Raw genomic sequence first — 14,732 nt, 5'->3', positions numbered from 1 at the left:
TGTTGGCCAGGCTGGTCTCAAAACTCCTGACCTCAGGTGATCCACCTGCTTTGGCCTCCCAAAGTGCCGGGATTACAGGCCTGAGCCATGGTGCCCGGCGAGTAATTTGTGTCTTTGTATAAAGTTATGTATTTATCTTGAGTTAGCTAATTTGTTGGCATAAAGCTGTTCTTAATATCCCTTTTTCATCTCTTTTAATTTTTGAAGAGTTAATAATGATATTCTTTCTTTCATTCCTCATTTTGGTAATTGTGACTTATCCCCTTTTTTCTGGGTTAGTTAAGCTAAAAGATTGTCATTTTGATAATCTATTAGAAATAACTTTTATTTTAATTGATCTTTTTCTGTTATTTTTCTGTTTTGCATTTCATTGATTTCAGCTTTAATCTTTATTACTTTCTTTTTTACTAGCTTCATGTTTTATCTTATTTGTCATCTTAAGGCTAAAGCTTAGATTATTGATTTTAGAAATTTATTCCTGTATGATGTGGGCATTTAATGCTATCTATATCTCTTTAGGCACTACTTAAACTGCATCTCAGAAATTGTGATATGTTTACAGTTTTTATTTTCTTTAAATTATTTTGTTATTTTCCTTACAATTTCTTCTTTCGGCCCTGGGTTATTTAGAAATGGGCTAACTTCCAAATATTTCACAATTTAATAGATTTTTTTTGTTGCTTATTTCTAATCTAATTCCATTGTGGTCAAATAATATACTTTATATGATTTTCATTTGTTTAAATTTATCAAGACTTCTTTTATAGTCTAGCATATGGTCTTTTTGGGAGATTGCTGCGTAGGCGCTTGAATGTGTATTCTGTAGTTCTTGGCTGCAGCATTCTATTAATATATATGCCAGTTAGATTGAGTTGGTTGATAATCCTGTTCATTTCTTCTATAGCCTTATTGAGTTTCTGTGTAGTTATTCAATCAGTTTTGGAGAGTGGGGTATTGAAATATTCAAATGTTATTTTTTAGTTGTCTATTTTATCATTTAAATTCTGTTCAGTTTTTAGTTCATGTACAGCCATGAGTCACTTAACAATCTATTCTCAGAAATGCATGATTATGCAATTTTGTTGTTGTGCAAACAAACATCATAGAATATGCTTATACAACCCTAGATAGCATAGGCTACTATACATCTAGGCTATAACCCATCTTTGGTATAACATATTACTCTTAAGCCACAAACATGTACAGAATGGAACTGTACTGATAACTGCAGGCAATTGTAAGTTTTGGTATTAATTGTTAATAATGGTAAGTATTTTTTTTTATCTCAAACATATCTAAACATAGAAAGGTACAATAGAAGTATGGTTTTAGAATCTTATTGGATCATCTTGTATATGCAGTCTGTCATTACTAATATGTAGCACCTGATGTATTTTGAGATTCTGTTGTTAGATGCATATGTACCTGTAATTATTAGGTTTTTCTAAAAAGTTGACCCCGTTTATTATTATGAAATATCCCTCTGTCTCTATAACACTTATTGTCTTAAATCAGTTTTTAACTGTTATTAATTAAAGCTACTTCAGCTTTCTTGTGTTTACAGTTTAATGGTATATCTTTTTTCATCTTTTTACTTTAAACCTAGTTTCGGTTTTGAATGAAACTATTTCAAAACAGTATTTTGTTAATCTTGCTATTTAGTGCAATCTGACACCCTCTGATTTTAAAATGGGGTTTTTATCATTTCCATTTAATGAAATAATGATATATTTGAACTCACTTGATAATTTGCTGTTTGTTTTCTGTTTCTCCTGTCTCTTTTGTTACTCTGTTCCTCTTTTAGTATTTTATTTGCTTTATATCTGTATTTTAGTGTACCATTTCATTTTCTCTGTTCATTTTTTTTTACTATGTATATTTTTAATGGTGGCTCTGGGAACTATATTGTGATATGAATTTATCACATTCTACATCAGTTAAACTCCTAACTTAATTCTGGTAAATTATGGAAAATTTGTTCTTATATCTAGTCTTTATCCCCCTGTATTGACCCATGTATTATATCTACATGTAACATAACCCAATGATACAGTGTTATAATTATTGCTGTATATATTCAGTAGTATTTTCAAGTACTTAAGAGAAGAAGTGACAAATACTCTATCTATAGAGTCTTTCATATAACCCACGTATTTGTCATATCCATTTCTTTCTGTACATTGGACGTAACACTTGAAAGATTGAAGGACAAGATATTTCTTGTAAGGAAGGTCTGCCACCATTGAATTACTGAGCGCTTGTTTATGAGAGAAGCTCATTGTTTCACTTTTAGTTTCAAAGGGTAGTTTTGCTGGACATAAAATTATTGATTGACTTTTTTTTTTCTTCCTTGATAGTGTTATCAGTTTTCATTGATAGTGTTGCTGAGTGTGGACATTGTTCAACACTCTAAATTGTTCCCCTCTCTTTGATCATGGCAGCAATGCTACCATTCCTAATAGCCTGCCTTGTGCAGCAGAACCCTCTGTGGTAGAGATAGAAATGGCCTCATGCAAGAACATCACAGATTCTCACTCTTCTTATCCAAAGTTCAACAGTTCTACAAGCGTAAATGCTTTTCTCCTAATTTCAATCCCAGAGTGCTGAAATGGTTATCATTTTTGTTAAGTGTTATATCAACTATATCCAGCTTTGCATTTATTTTTGGAAGGAATATTTTTAAAAACCTCCTTATTTGGCCATAACTACAAGTCTAACCCAAATCCTCTTCTTTTCTCAAGCTACTTCATATGTTACTAGTTTTCTGTTTTTGTTTTTTAATGTTTAGCCTGGAAATGGTTGCATTTCACTGTCTCCTTAAATTGGCCCCATTATGAGTAAAGAAATGCAATGCGTTGTGACTTACACAGAAAGAATTACTCATGACGGCTTTAAACAGAAGACAACTGTGAGGTTGATAGAGTTTATGCAATAAATAGCACAACTATGTAATTACATACTCGCTCAGATTTTCATTTTCATGAAACGAAGTTCACCTTTGAATCATTCCAACTCTTTGACATCTGAACTTTTCTTTTTACATTCCTGACAATATTTAGGAAAGATTACTTTCGACTTTCATTAATGATTTTGTAAGCTTTTCTAACTTCTTTAATGTCTTTCCATTCTTTATAGTAGCTATGATGAATTTTTTTTTTACCAGTTTCTTTAAGGTTATCTAATTATTTTCCCTACTCAAGAGGCAACCTTCATACTACTTTAGTGGAAGTCAGTGAAAGCATTGACAATTTCTCATCCAGACTGATCACATGCCTAATAAAGAGCCTTTGCAATTCCCCTAGAATTCCATTTCTCTTCCAAATAGTCCCACAGCTCACTCTTGGAAGAATTTCCCTTTTTCAGAGAGGCCTTACTGGAGTATCTTAAAATCACAGCACCATCAGCTAGTGTCCCATTGCCCTGCCAGTTGTTCTTCAGAGCTTTTATCAACACCAACGTACTAAATATCATTTGATTAATAGTTCTTTTTTTTTTTTTCAGCTTCTCAGGATTTTTATTATTTTTTTATTTTTTTCCCATTTATTTTATTGCATTTTAGGTTTTGGGATACATGTGAAGAACATGCAAAATAGTTGCATAGGTACACACGTGGCAGTGTGATTTGCTGCCTTCCTCCCCATCACCTACATCTGGCATTTCTCCCCTTGCTATCTCTCCCCAGCTCCCCACCCACCACCGTCCCTCCCCTATTTCCCCCCAGCTGACCCCAGTGTGTAGTGCTCCCCTCCCTGTGTCCATGTGTTCTCACTGTTCAACACCCGCCTATGAGTGAGAACATGCAGTGTTTGATCTTCTGCTCTTCTGTCAGTTTGCTGAGAATGATGGTTTCCAGGTTCATCCATGTCCCTACAAAGGACGCAAACTCATCGTTATTGATGGCTGCATAATATTCCATGGTGTATATGTGCCACATTTTCCCTATCCAGTCTATCATCGATGGGCATTTGGGTTGGTTCCAGGTCTTTGCTATTGTAAACAGTGCTGCAATGAACATTCGTGTGCATGTGTCCTTATAGTAGAACGATTTGTAATCCTTTGGATATATACCCAGTAATGGGATTGCTGGGTCAAATGGAATTTCTATTTCTAGGTCCTTGAGGAATCGCCACACTGTCTTCCACAATGGTTGAACTAATTTACACTCCCACCAACAGTGCAAAAGTGTTCCTATTTCTCCACATCCTCTGCAGTAACTGTTGTCTCCAGATTTTTTAATGAACGCCATTCTAACTGGCGTGCGATGGTATCTCAATGTTGTTTTGATTTGCATTTCTCTGATGACCAGTGATGATGAGCATTTTTTCATATGTTGGTTGGCCTCATGTATGTCTTCTTTTGTAAAGTGTCTGTTCATATCCTTTGCCCACTTTTGAATGGGCTTCTTAGTTTTTTTCTTGTAAATCTGTTTTAGTTCTTTGTAAATTCTGGATATCAGCCCCTTGTCAGATGGGTAAACTGCAAAAATTTTTTCCCATTATGTTGGTTGCCGATTCACTCTAATGACTATTTCTTTTGCTGTGCAGAATCTGTGGAGTTTGATTAGGTCCCATTTGTCTATTTTGGCTTTTGTCGTCAATGCTTTTGGTGTTTTGGTCATGAAGTCCTTGCCTACACCTACATCCTGAATGGTTTTGCCTAGATTTTCTTCTAGGGTTTTTATGGTGTTAGGTCTTATGTTTAAGTCTTTAATCCATCTGGAGTTGATTTTAGTGTAAGGTGTCAGGAAGGGGTCTAGTTTCCACTTTCTGCACGTGGCTAGCCAGCTTTCCCAACACCATTTATTGAACAGGGAATCCTTTCCCCATTGCTTGTTTTTGTCTGGCTTGTCAAAGATCAGATGGTTGTAGATATGTTGTGTTGCCTCCGAGACCTCTGTTCTGTTCCATTGGTCTATATCTCTGTTTTGGTACCAGTACCATGCTGTTTTGATTACTGTAGCCCTGTACTATAGTTTGAAGTCCAGTAGTGTGATGCCCCACGCTTTGTTCTTTTTGCTTACAATTGACTTGGCTATGCGGGCTCTCTTTTGGTTCCATATGAAGTTTAAGGTGGTTTTTTCCAGTTCTGCGAAGAAGGTCAGTGGTAGCTTGATGGGGATAGCATTGAATCTGTAAATTACTTTGGGCAGTATGGCCATTTTCACGATATTGATTCTTCTAACCATGAGCATGGAATGTTTCTCCATCTGTTTGTGTCCTCTCTTATTTCGTTGAGCAGTGGCTTGTAGTTCTCCTTGAAGAGGTCCTTTACGTTCCTTGTTAGTTGTATTCCTAGGTATTTTATTCTCTTTGTGGCAATTGTGAACGGAAGTTTGTTCTTGATTTGGCTCTCTTTAAGTCTGTTATTGGTGTATAGGAATGCATGTGATTTTTGCACATTGATTTTGTATCCTGAGCCTTTGCTGAACTTGGTTATCAGTTTCAGGAGATTTGGAGCTGAGACGTTGGGGTCTTGTAGATATACAATCGTGTCGTCTGCAAATAGAGACAATTGGACTTCCTCCTTTCCTATTTGGATGCCCTTTATTTCTTTTTCTTGCCTGATTGATCTGGCTAGAACTTCTAATACTATATTGAATAGCAGTGGTGAGAGCGGGCATCCTTGTCTGGTGCCACATTTCAAGGGGAATGCTTCCAGTTTTTGCCCATTCAGTATGATATTGGCTGTTGGTTTGTCATAAATAGCTTTTATTATTTTGAGATATGTTCCATTGATACCTAGCTTATTGAGTGTTTTTAGCATAAAGGGCTGTTGAATTTTGTCAAAGGCCTTCTCTGCATCAATTGAGATAATCATGTGGTTTTTGTCTTTGGTTCTGTTTATGTGGTGAATTACGTTTATAGACTTGCGTATGTTGAACCAGCCTTGCATCCCCAGGATGAAGCCTACTTGATCATGGTGGATAAGCTTTTTGATGTGCTGTTGCAATCGGCTTGTCAGTATTTTATTGAAGATTTTTGCATCTATGTTCATCATGGATATTGGCCTGAAGTTTTCTTTTCTTGTTGAGTCTCTGCTGGGTTTTGGAATCAGGATGATGTTGGTGTCATAACATGATTTGGGAAGGATTCCCTCTTTTAGTATTGTTTGGAATAGTTTCAGAAGGAATGGTACCAGCTCCTCTTTGTATGTCTGGTAGAATTCGGATGTGAACCCGTCTGGACCTGGGCATTTTTTGGGTGGTAAGCTCTTAATTGCTGCCTCAACTTCAGACCTTGTTATGGGTCTGTTCAGGGTTTTGGCTTCCTGGTTTAGGCTTGGAAGGAGGCAAGTGTCCAGGAATTTATCCATTTCTTCCAGGTTTATTAGTTTATGTGCATAGAGTTGTTTTTAATAATCTCTGATGATGGTTTGAATTTCTGTGGAATCTGTGGTGATATCCCCTTTATCGTTTTTTATTGCATCAATTTGGTTATTCTCTCTTTTCTTTTTTATTAATCTGGCTAGTGGTCTGTCTATTTTGTTGATCTTTTCAAAAAACCAGCTCCTGGATTTATTGATTTTTTGAAGGGTTTTTTGTGTCTCTATCTCCTTCAGTTCTGCTCTGATCTTAGCTATTTCTTGTCTTTTGCTAGACTTTGAATTTTTTTGATCTTGCTCCTCTAGCTCTTTCAGTTTTGACAATAGGGTGTCAATTTTTGATCTCTCCTTTCTTCTCATGTGGGCACTTATTGGTATATATTTTCCTCTAGAGACTGCTTTAAATGTGTCCCAGAGATTCTGGTATGTTGTGTCTTCATTCTCGTTGGTTTCGAAGAACATCTTTATTTCTGTCTTCATTTCATTGTTTATCCAGTCAACATTCAAGAGCAGGTTGTTCAGTTTCCATGAAGCTGTGCGGGTCTGGGTTAGTTTTTGAATTCTGAGTTCTAACTTGATTGCACTGTGGTCTGAGAGACTGTTTGTTACGATTTCCGTTCTTTTCCATTTGCTGAGGAGTGATTTACTCCCAATTATGTGGTCAATTTTAGAGTAGGTGTGATGTGGTGCTTAGAAGAATGTATATTCTGTGGATTTGGGGTGGCGAGTTCTGCAAATGTCTGTTAGGTTTGCTTGGTCCAGGTCTGAGTTCAAGTCCTGGATATCCTTGTTAATTTTCTGTCTGGCTGATCTGTCTAATATTGACAATGGGTTGTTAAAGTCTCCCACTATCATTGTGTGGGAGTCTAAGTCTCTTTGTAAGTCATTAAGAACTTGCCTTATGTATCTGGGTGCTCCTGTATTGGGTGCATATATATTTAGGATCATTAGCTCTTCTTGTTGCATTGATCCTTTTACCATTATGTAATGTCCCTCTTTGTCTCTTATGATCTTTGTTGCTTTACAGTCTAATTTATCAGAGATGAGAATTGCAACTCCTGCTTTTTTTTGCTCTCCATTTGCTTGGTAAATCTTCCTCCATCCCTTTATTTTGAGCCTTTGTGTATCCTTGCATGTGAGATGGGTTTCCTGGATACAGCACACCGATGGGTTTTGTCTTTTTATCCAATTTGCCAGTCTGTGTCTTTTGATTGGGGCATTTAGTCCATTTACATTTAGGGTTAATATTGTTATGTGCGAATTTGATACTGCCATTTTGGTGCTAGCTGGCTGTTTTGCCCTTTAGTTGAGCTGGTGCTTGTTGTTCCTTTATATGTGTAGAGCCTCTTTCAGGAGCTCTGGTAGAGCTGGCCTGGTGGTGACGAAATCTCTGAGTACTTGCATGTTCCCAAAGGATTTTATTTTTCCTTCACTTATGAAGCTTAGTTTGGCAGGATAGGAGATTCTGGGTTGAAAGTTCTTTTCTTTAAGGATGTTGAATATTGGCCCCCATTCTCTTCTGGCTTGTAGGGTTTCTGCTGAGAGATCTGCTGTGAGTCTGATGGGCTTCCCTTTGTGGGTAACCCGACCTTTCTCTCTGGCTGCCCTTAGTATTTTCTCCTTCATTTCGACCCTGGTGAATCTGACGATTATGTGTCTTGGGGTTGCTGTTCTTGACGAATATCTTTGTGGTGTTCTCTGTATTTCCTGGACTTGAATGTATGCCTACCTTGCTAGGTTGGGGAAGTTTTCCTGGATAATATCCTGAAGAGTATTTTCTAGCTTGGATTCATTCTCTTCGTCACATTCACGTGCGCCTATCAAACGTAGATTAGGTCTTTTCACATAGTCCCACATTTCTTGGAGACTTTGTTCATTCCTTTTTACCCTTTTTTCTCCATTCTTGCCTTCCCGTTTTATTTCATTGAGTTGATCTTCGACCTCTGATATCCTTTCTTCTGCTTGGTCAGTTCGGCTGTTGATACTTGTGCATGCTTCACCAATTTCTCGTGTTGCAGTTTTCAGCTCCATCAATTCACTTATATTCCTTTCTATTTTGTCCATTCTTGTTAGCATTTCGTCAAATCTTTTTTCAAGGTTCTTAGTTTCTTTGCATTTGGTTAGAACATGTTCTTTAAGTTCACAGAAGTTTCTTACTACCCACCTTCTGAAGTCTGATTCTGTCATTTCATCACACTTGTTCTCCATCCAGCCTTGTTCTCTTGCTGGCGAGGAGTTGTGATCCCTTGTAGGAGGAGAGGTGTTCTGGTTTCGGGTGTTTTCATCATTTTTGCACTGGTTTCTTCCCATCTTTAAGGATTTATCCACCTGTCGACTTTGTAGTTGCTGGCTTTCAGATTGGGTCTCAAATCTTTCAGATTGACATTCTGTTTGTTGATGATGAGGTTATTTCTGTTTCTTGGTTTTCCTTCTGACAGTCTGGCCCCTCTGTTGTTGGTCTGCTGAGGTTCACTCCAGGCCCTGCTTGCTTGGGGTCACCTGCAGCAGCTGCTAAACAGTAAGGGTTGTTACCAGTTTTCTTCTTCTGCTATCTTTGTCCCAGAATGATACCCGCCTTGTGTCAATCTGGTCTCTCTTTTATGAGGTGTCTCTTTGGATATATAGGGGTCAGGGAGCTGCTTGAAGAGACGGTCTCTTCTTTATAGGAGCTCAAATGGTGAGCTGTGAGCTCTGTTATTCATTCAGAGCTGCTGGGCAGGTACGTTTAGGTCTGCTGCAGCAGAACTCATAAACTACTTTTTGTTCCCAGGTGCTCTGTCCCAGGGATTTAGGGCTTTATTTATGAGTTTCCGTTATGCTGCTGCCTTCTTTTTTTTTCCTTCAGACCTGCCCTGCCCAGCAAGGAGGCAGCCTAGTTACTGTCAGCCTGTAGAGGCTTTGCTGAGCTTCTGTGGGCTCCACCCAGCTGCCGAGTGAACTTCCTTGCAGTCCTGTTTATATGGGTTTAGTTAGATCTGCTTTGGTGATGGTGGCCTGCCTCTATTGAGGCGGAGTCTCTTTTCTGTGGCGGGTTGCCAAGCAAGGGCAGGCTGCCTCAGCAATGGCGGGTTACCTTGGCAACAGCGGGCTGCCTCAGCATTGGCCGACTACCTCTGTCGTGGCGGGCTGCCTCGGTAATGGCGGACGCCCCTCCCACACAGAGCTGGACCATCCCGAGTTCAGCTGCGCTTGCTGTGAAACTCTCAATCCAGAGTTTCTGATTGCTGTTCTTTTGTGGGGGTGGGACCAGCCGAGCCTGATCACCTGGCTCCCTGCCTCAGAGCGTTTTTTAAGTTGGTGTTCCAGTCGCCTGTTGAAGAGGTGCCAGGGTCTGTTTCTTTTCTCCTGCGGCCACTCACTGCGCTGGCTTAAACAGCGGCACTGAGGTTTGTGGCGCTTTTTTTTTTTTTTTTGCCCTGAAATCTACTGTCCTGGTTCCCAGCTCAGTCCCCTTTTTAAACAGACGAATGGGCGACTTCCGGTGGCCCCAATCGCCAGCCAAAAGGGCACCCGGACCGGTGTATTTTGTATGGAGAACTAATGCTCCCGGGCACTGACAAAGCAGCTGCGCGGGCTGGCACAGCCGCGCTGGCCGAAACAGCTGTGCTGGTGACCTGTGGAGTTCCTCCGCCTGGGAATTTCCTAATCTGTGGGCAATAAAAATGCGGTGTCCACTCACCCTCTGCGCTTTCACTGGGAGCTGCAATCTTGAGCTGTCCCTAAACGGCCATCTTGGATTGAGACTCCCTGATTAATAGTTCATTATCTTTCTACCACTAGAATGCAAGCTCTGTGAAAACAGTGAGTATGCATTGCTCGTGCTCTGTCCCTAGGTCCTACAATGAGGTCACACAATTTTAACTCAGAATATTTGTTCAACAAAAGACTCTACCTTACTAGAAGCAATCCTTACACTGCTGCCAATGTTTAGGACCCAGCAATTTTTACTCATTCATTCCCCTGCCTCCCTTTCTGCCTTCCTTTCTGCCTCCCTTTTTTCCTGCCTGCCTGCCTCCCTCCCTGCCTGCCTCCCTTCCTTCCTTCCTCCCTCCCTCCCTCCCTCCCTCCCTCCCTCCCTCCTTTCCTTCCCTCCTCCCAGCTTCCCACCTGCCCCTCCCTCCATCCCTTCCTTTTGTGTACTATTTGCTGTGTACTGTGTTTTTTGAGAACTTGCTCATAAACTCTGTATTTTCCCCATGCTGGCATGTAAGAATATTGAGGTATCTTTTCACCTTATCTAATCAGAAAAATAAACCTTTTAATTGTCAAATCGAACAGAACTTTTTAAAATTATTGAGATCATTGGTTGATTCCTTGTTGAGTACCTTCCTAACTCCTGGATAACCACTCTCTTTTGGTTTTCTGTGGCTCTTGGCCACTCCCTATGTATGTTCTTCATGGGCTGTTTTTCCCTTTCCTCTGCCTTTCTCTTAAATACAGTATTCTTTATATGTACAGCTTCCCTAAACTTTAGCTATCATCTTTCACTGATGGTTTACAAATCCATAAGATTTTCACATACCTGGCTTCTTTGTTCCTTTCTTATATGCACAGATATCAGTTTTATCTATACCTATAATAATGTTAAGGACTGTATATTTGTGTTCACTCAAACTCATATGTTGAACCTTTAACACCCAATGTGATGGTCAGGAGGTGGGCCATTTTGGAGGAAATTATGTTTCTGTGACATTATGAGGTTGGAGTCAGTGGGATTATTGCCTTAAGAAGAAAAGCAAGAAATATTAGCCTTTCCTCTTTCTTGGTTCTGTGAAAACAGAGCAAGAAGGTAACTCTCTACAATCCAGATTCAAAGAGTGTTCTTACCAAGAACCAAATCTGCCAGCACCTTGATGTTAGAATTCCCAGAGTTCTTAGAGAAGAATATCTATTGTTTAAGCCACTAGTCTATGGTATTTTGTTATAACGACCTGTACTGAGCAAGACAGCTATCCATCCCATTGCACTGATGTTACTGCTAGAATCTTGTCTTATAGAGTAGTAGGAGTCATCAATACCAATTTACTCTAAGTCACACATTGTTATAATATTCATATTTTTTCAAACCTATAGGGGAACTACTAATACCTTTGTTGTCTGAAGGGCAATGCTATTCTTTTCAGTCTCTTCTTCTTTTAAAAGCAGTGATTATTCTAGTTTTGCATTTTTTGCAATTGAAATAATGTTTTAGAGAATCTTAAAGAGTATTATATTTCTTTATGAATAATGAAATTTTGATGAATAAGTCATGATTAAGCCAGTAATGACTTTTAGAAGTAAATAGTAGTTTTAGTAGTGACATAGATTTCTATATGTAAAAGATTTTTCACAAATTTGAAATCAATTATCTCTTAATAGTATTATCATTATTATTATATTTTGTACATGCAGTATATTTCATATTTCCTAATACAAAACAGTATTAAAAATGTAGAATTTTCATTACAGAACAAATAAAACTGTAGGTTGCTTATTTTCATTTCCTTTCTTTCTGCACTTTTCAATTGTCTTCGTCTTCTATGAAGATGGATTGTATATCATGCATAATATCTTGAATTTTTAAAAAGTACCTGTTACTTAAATTAACATCACTTAGAATTAACAAACACTTTATCTTACCTATTATTTTATTTTATTTTGAGATGGAGTTTCGCTCTTGTTGCCCAGCCTGGAGTGGAATGGCTTGATCTCGGCTCACTGCAGCCTCCGCCTCCTAGGTTCAAGTGATTCTTCTGCCTCAGCTTCCTGAGTAGCTGGGATTATAGGCATGTGTCACCACGCCTGGCTAATTTTTTTTTTCTTTTTTTGTATTTTTGTAGAGACGAGGATTTCTCTGTATTAGTCAGGCTGGTCTCAAACTCCGACCTCAGGTGATCTGCCCGCCTCAGCCTCCCAAAGGGCTGGGATTACAGGCGTGAGCCACCTTGGCTGGCCTTAACTGTCTTTAAATAAATTAAATGCTAACTGGTTTGGGGAAACAGTCTCAGCAATCTTGGCCTATATACATTTGTAGTACATCTTTCTCTCAAGTGTTACCTTCACAATAGGTGATGAATGTTCCTGGTTATACTAGTTCATACTTGAAATGCAAACCTGACTGAGTCACACTGGCTTGTTGAACATAAGGAAAAAACTGGGAGGAGAGGAAGGCATTTTTTGTTGTTATTTCTTTTGACATTAAACATTCAGTGACTAAGGTAATGAAAACAAAGAAAACTGAGGAAAGTATCTCCAATATTAACCAACATTTTTTCCACATTTGCTAAATAGATATTTGTAAGGTGATTCACACTGGCCTCAAGTACATACACTTTTTCCTGTAGTATAGTAGAGTGTCTTTTGAAAGGGAAAGACTGATTATCTTTCTAGAATATTGATTCCTACCCAAAAAGATTCAGAATCATAAATTATATTTATGTGATAAGGGTTTATATAGTCACTGTTAAGTAACCCCAACATTATTAAAACATTTTTATATTTATATGATTAAAATTATTTTTGTGTCATGTAAACCATAATCTGATTATAGCATGGTGTAAAATCAGCAACATGCAATGCCATATAAAGAAATCCACTGTAATTTTCTTTTTAATTTTCACTCAATTGTAAGCTAATATGTTCCTTTGAGGACCTCCCTGCTCTACCCCGTGGCGTTGACACATGTAACACATAGTCTCACTGGTTGTTCTTTATTTATTCATTTTGTCCCAAAGCTTTCTGTCATATTCACTTTCTTTCACATTATTTGGTCTGAATTACATCAGTGTTTGGTCATCATTTTTTTGAGAAGTATTTTGTTTGTATTATTTTCTCTATTGATAATATAGAGGGGTAACAAATTCACATACAAATAGGATTCTCAATCTTCCTGCTTTATTTTTTTCTTTAGACATTTTATTTGAAAATTTTTGAATCCTGTCAGCAATATTTCCTCTAAAATAAAATACTGAGATTGTAGCATTAGAACTTTCCAAGTAAAATAAAAATCTTAATCTTGAAGGTCATCCCAGATTGATAGAAAGCTACATGAAGTTCTCAGAATAGTATGCGGTTCTAGACAGTCATGGATGTCTGAACATATTTTATGGAGTACCCAGAACATTATTTTGCTAGTATTACATGTAGATAAGGTGTTTTTATTCTGGTGTGTGTGTATGAAAGGAGTACTTGTGCAGTTAATGTGTTTTGTGAATTTTTTTCACAGTGAGAAATTGGGGAATTTTTGTTGTTACATGTTAACATTTCTTCTTCTAGGTATAGTGTGCTTTTTAAAACAATCTGTATGCTAAATAAATGGACCTAAAGTACTACCTTAAAAGGTTTTTTGTAAAGAGAATATGATATGCCAAATTTCAGTTTATTAACCTGATTCCAAAGAAGCAGCAGAAATGTAACTGTGATAGTACCAATGTAATTTGGGATTTTAAAAAATTTAACAGATTTAAATTTGGTGCTCTTCCATCCAACATAACCACCATTTAGCATTTCTTGGATAAAATAAAGGTTTGAAAAAAATATATAGCTCATTACTATTTTAAAAATATGTAATCTGAAATCATTCCAAAATATTTTAAGACAAATTTGGCAGAGCCTTTATTTCTTAAATAGTGTGGAATTTGATGTAGGTTTTAAAATAATTTTAGAATTAGTTACAGATGATTTAGTTTGCTGTTCTTCCTAGGGGGAAAAATCTTTTTAATCTTAAGACAGGCAAAGTACCTCAGTACTGACCACATATTATTATGCAGTTATCATTGCGTCCAGTCATGTTATTGTGAACTACTATGTTGCTAGATTTATTTTATTATGCAAGTCAAAGTTTCTAATTTTATAATTTTGTAATAATTTTATTAACTATATTTGGTCAAGACATTTTTAATGTTCAAACTTATGAGACCCTACATTCTGGTGCTTACTGAGTTTTGAATATATATTTAGACTCTAAAATATTTATAGTATCATCTACTTAGCAATTCACTTGATATTTTTCCTTCAATGAAAAAACAAGGTAAGACTACAAGTGCAGTGATCTCTGATCTCATATCTGCCTGGGCACATCCATCACCCACAGAGGGAAAAATATATATGAAGGAAATATAACTAAGTGTTAATAGTATTTATTATCAGGGGTGGTAAGATAGAAGGTAAATTATGAATGGTTTTGGTATTTTCTTCTTTATATCTTATATTTCCCAAATTATCTGCACTCTGGTACCTATTACCTTTCTAGTTTGAAAATAAGTGTCCTCAATTTGTTCTAAAATAATTACTAAATATTATGTTCATATTATACTCTCTGTACTGACAAGCTCTAGTAGAATTATAAGGTCCAAAATACATAATAAATGTTTAAAAATATTCTGATACTAAGTGGCCTTTCAAAAGTTATTTCAAAAATTACTTTTGTATAT

At 37.3% G+C, this 14,732-nt stretch overlaps 1 protein-coding gene across 1 annotated transcript in view; it reads left to right on the top strand.

Annotated features, from left to right (window-relative positions):
- VPS13B (vacuolar protein sorting 13 homolog B) overlaps positions 1 to 14,732 on the top strand; it is an 823,218-nt gene that overhangs the window by 420,114 nt on the left and 388,372 nt on the right. The gene's annotated exons all lie outside the window — the stretch shown is intronic.

This window comes from Sapajus apella, unplaced genomic scaffold (genome assembly GCF_009761245.1).
Source record: "Sapajus apella isolate SASKATOON/1434 unplaced genomic scaffold, GSC_monkey_1.0 scaffold3, whole genome shotgun sequence".
Classification (NCBI taxonomy): domain Eukaryota; kingdom Metazoa; phylum Chordata; class Mammalia; order Primates; family Cebidae; genus Sapajus; species Sapajus apella.
Note: the sequence above shows the minus strand (reverse complement) of the source record. Positions and strands in the feature narration are given on the sequence as shown.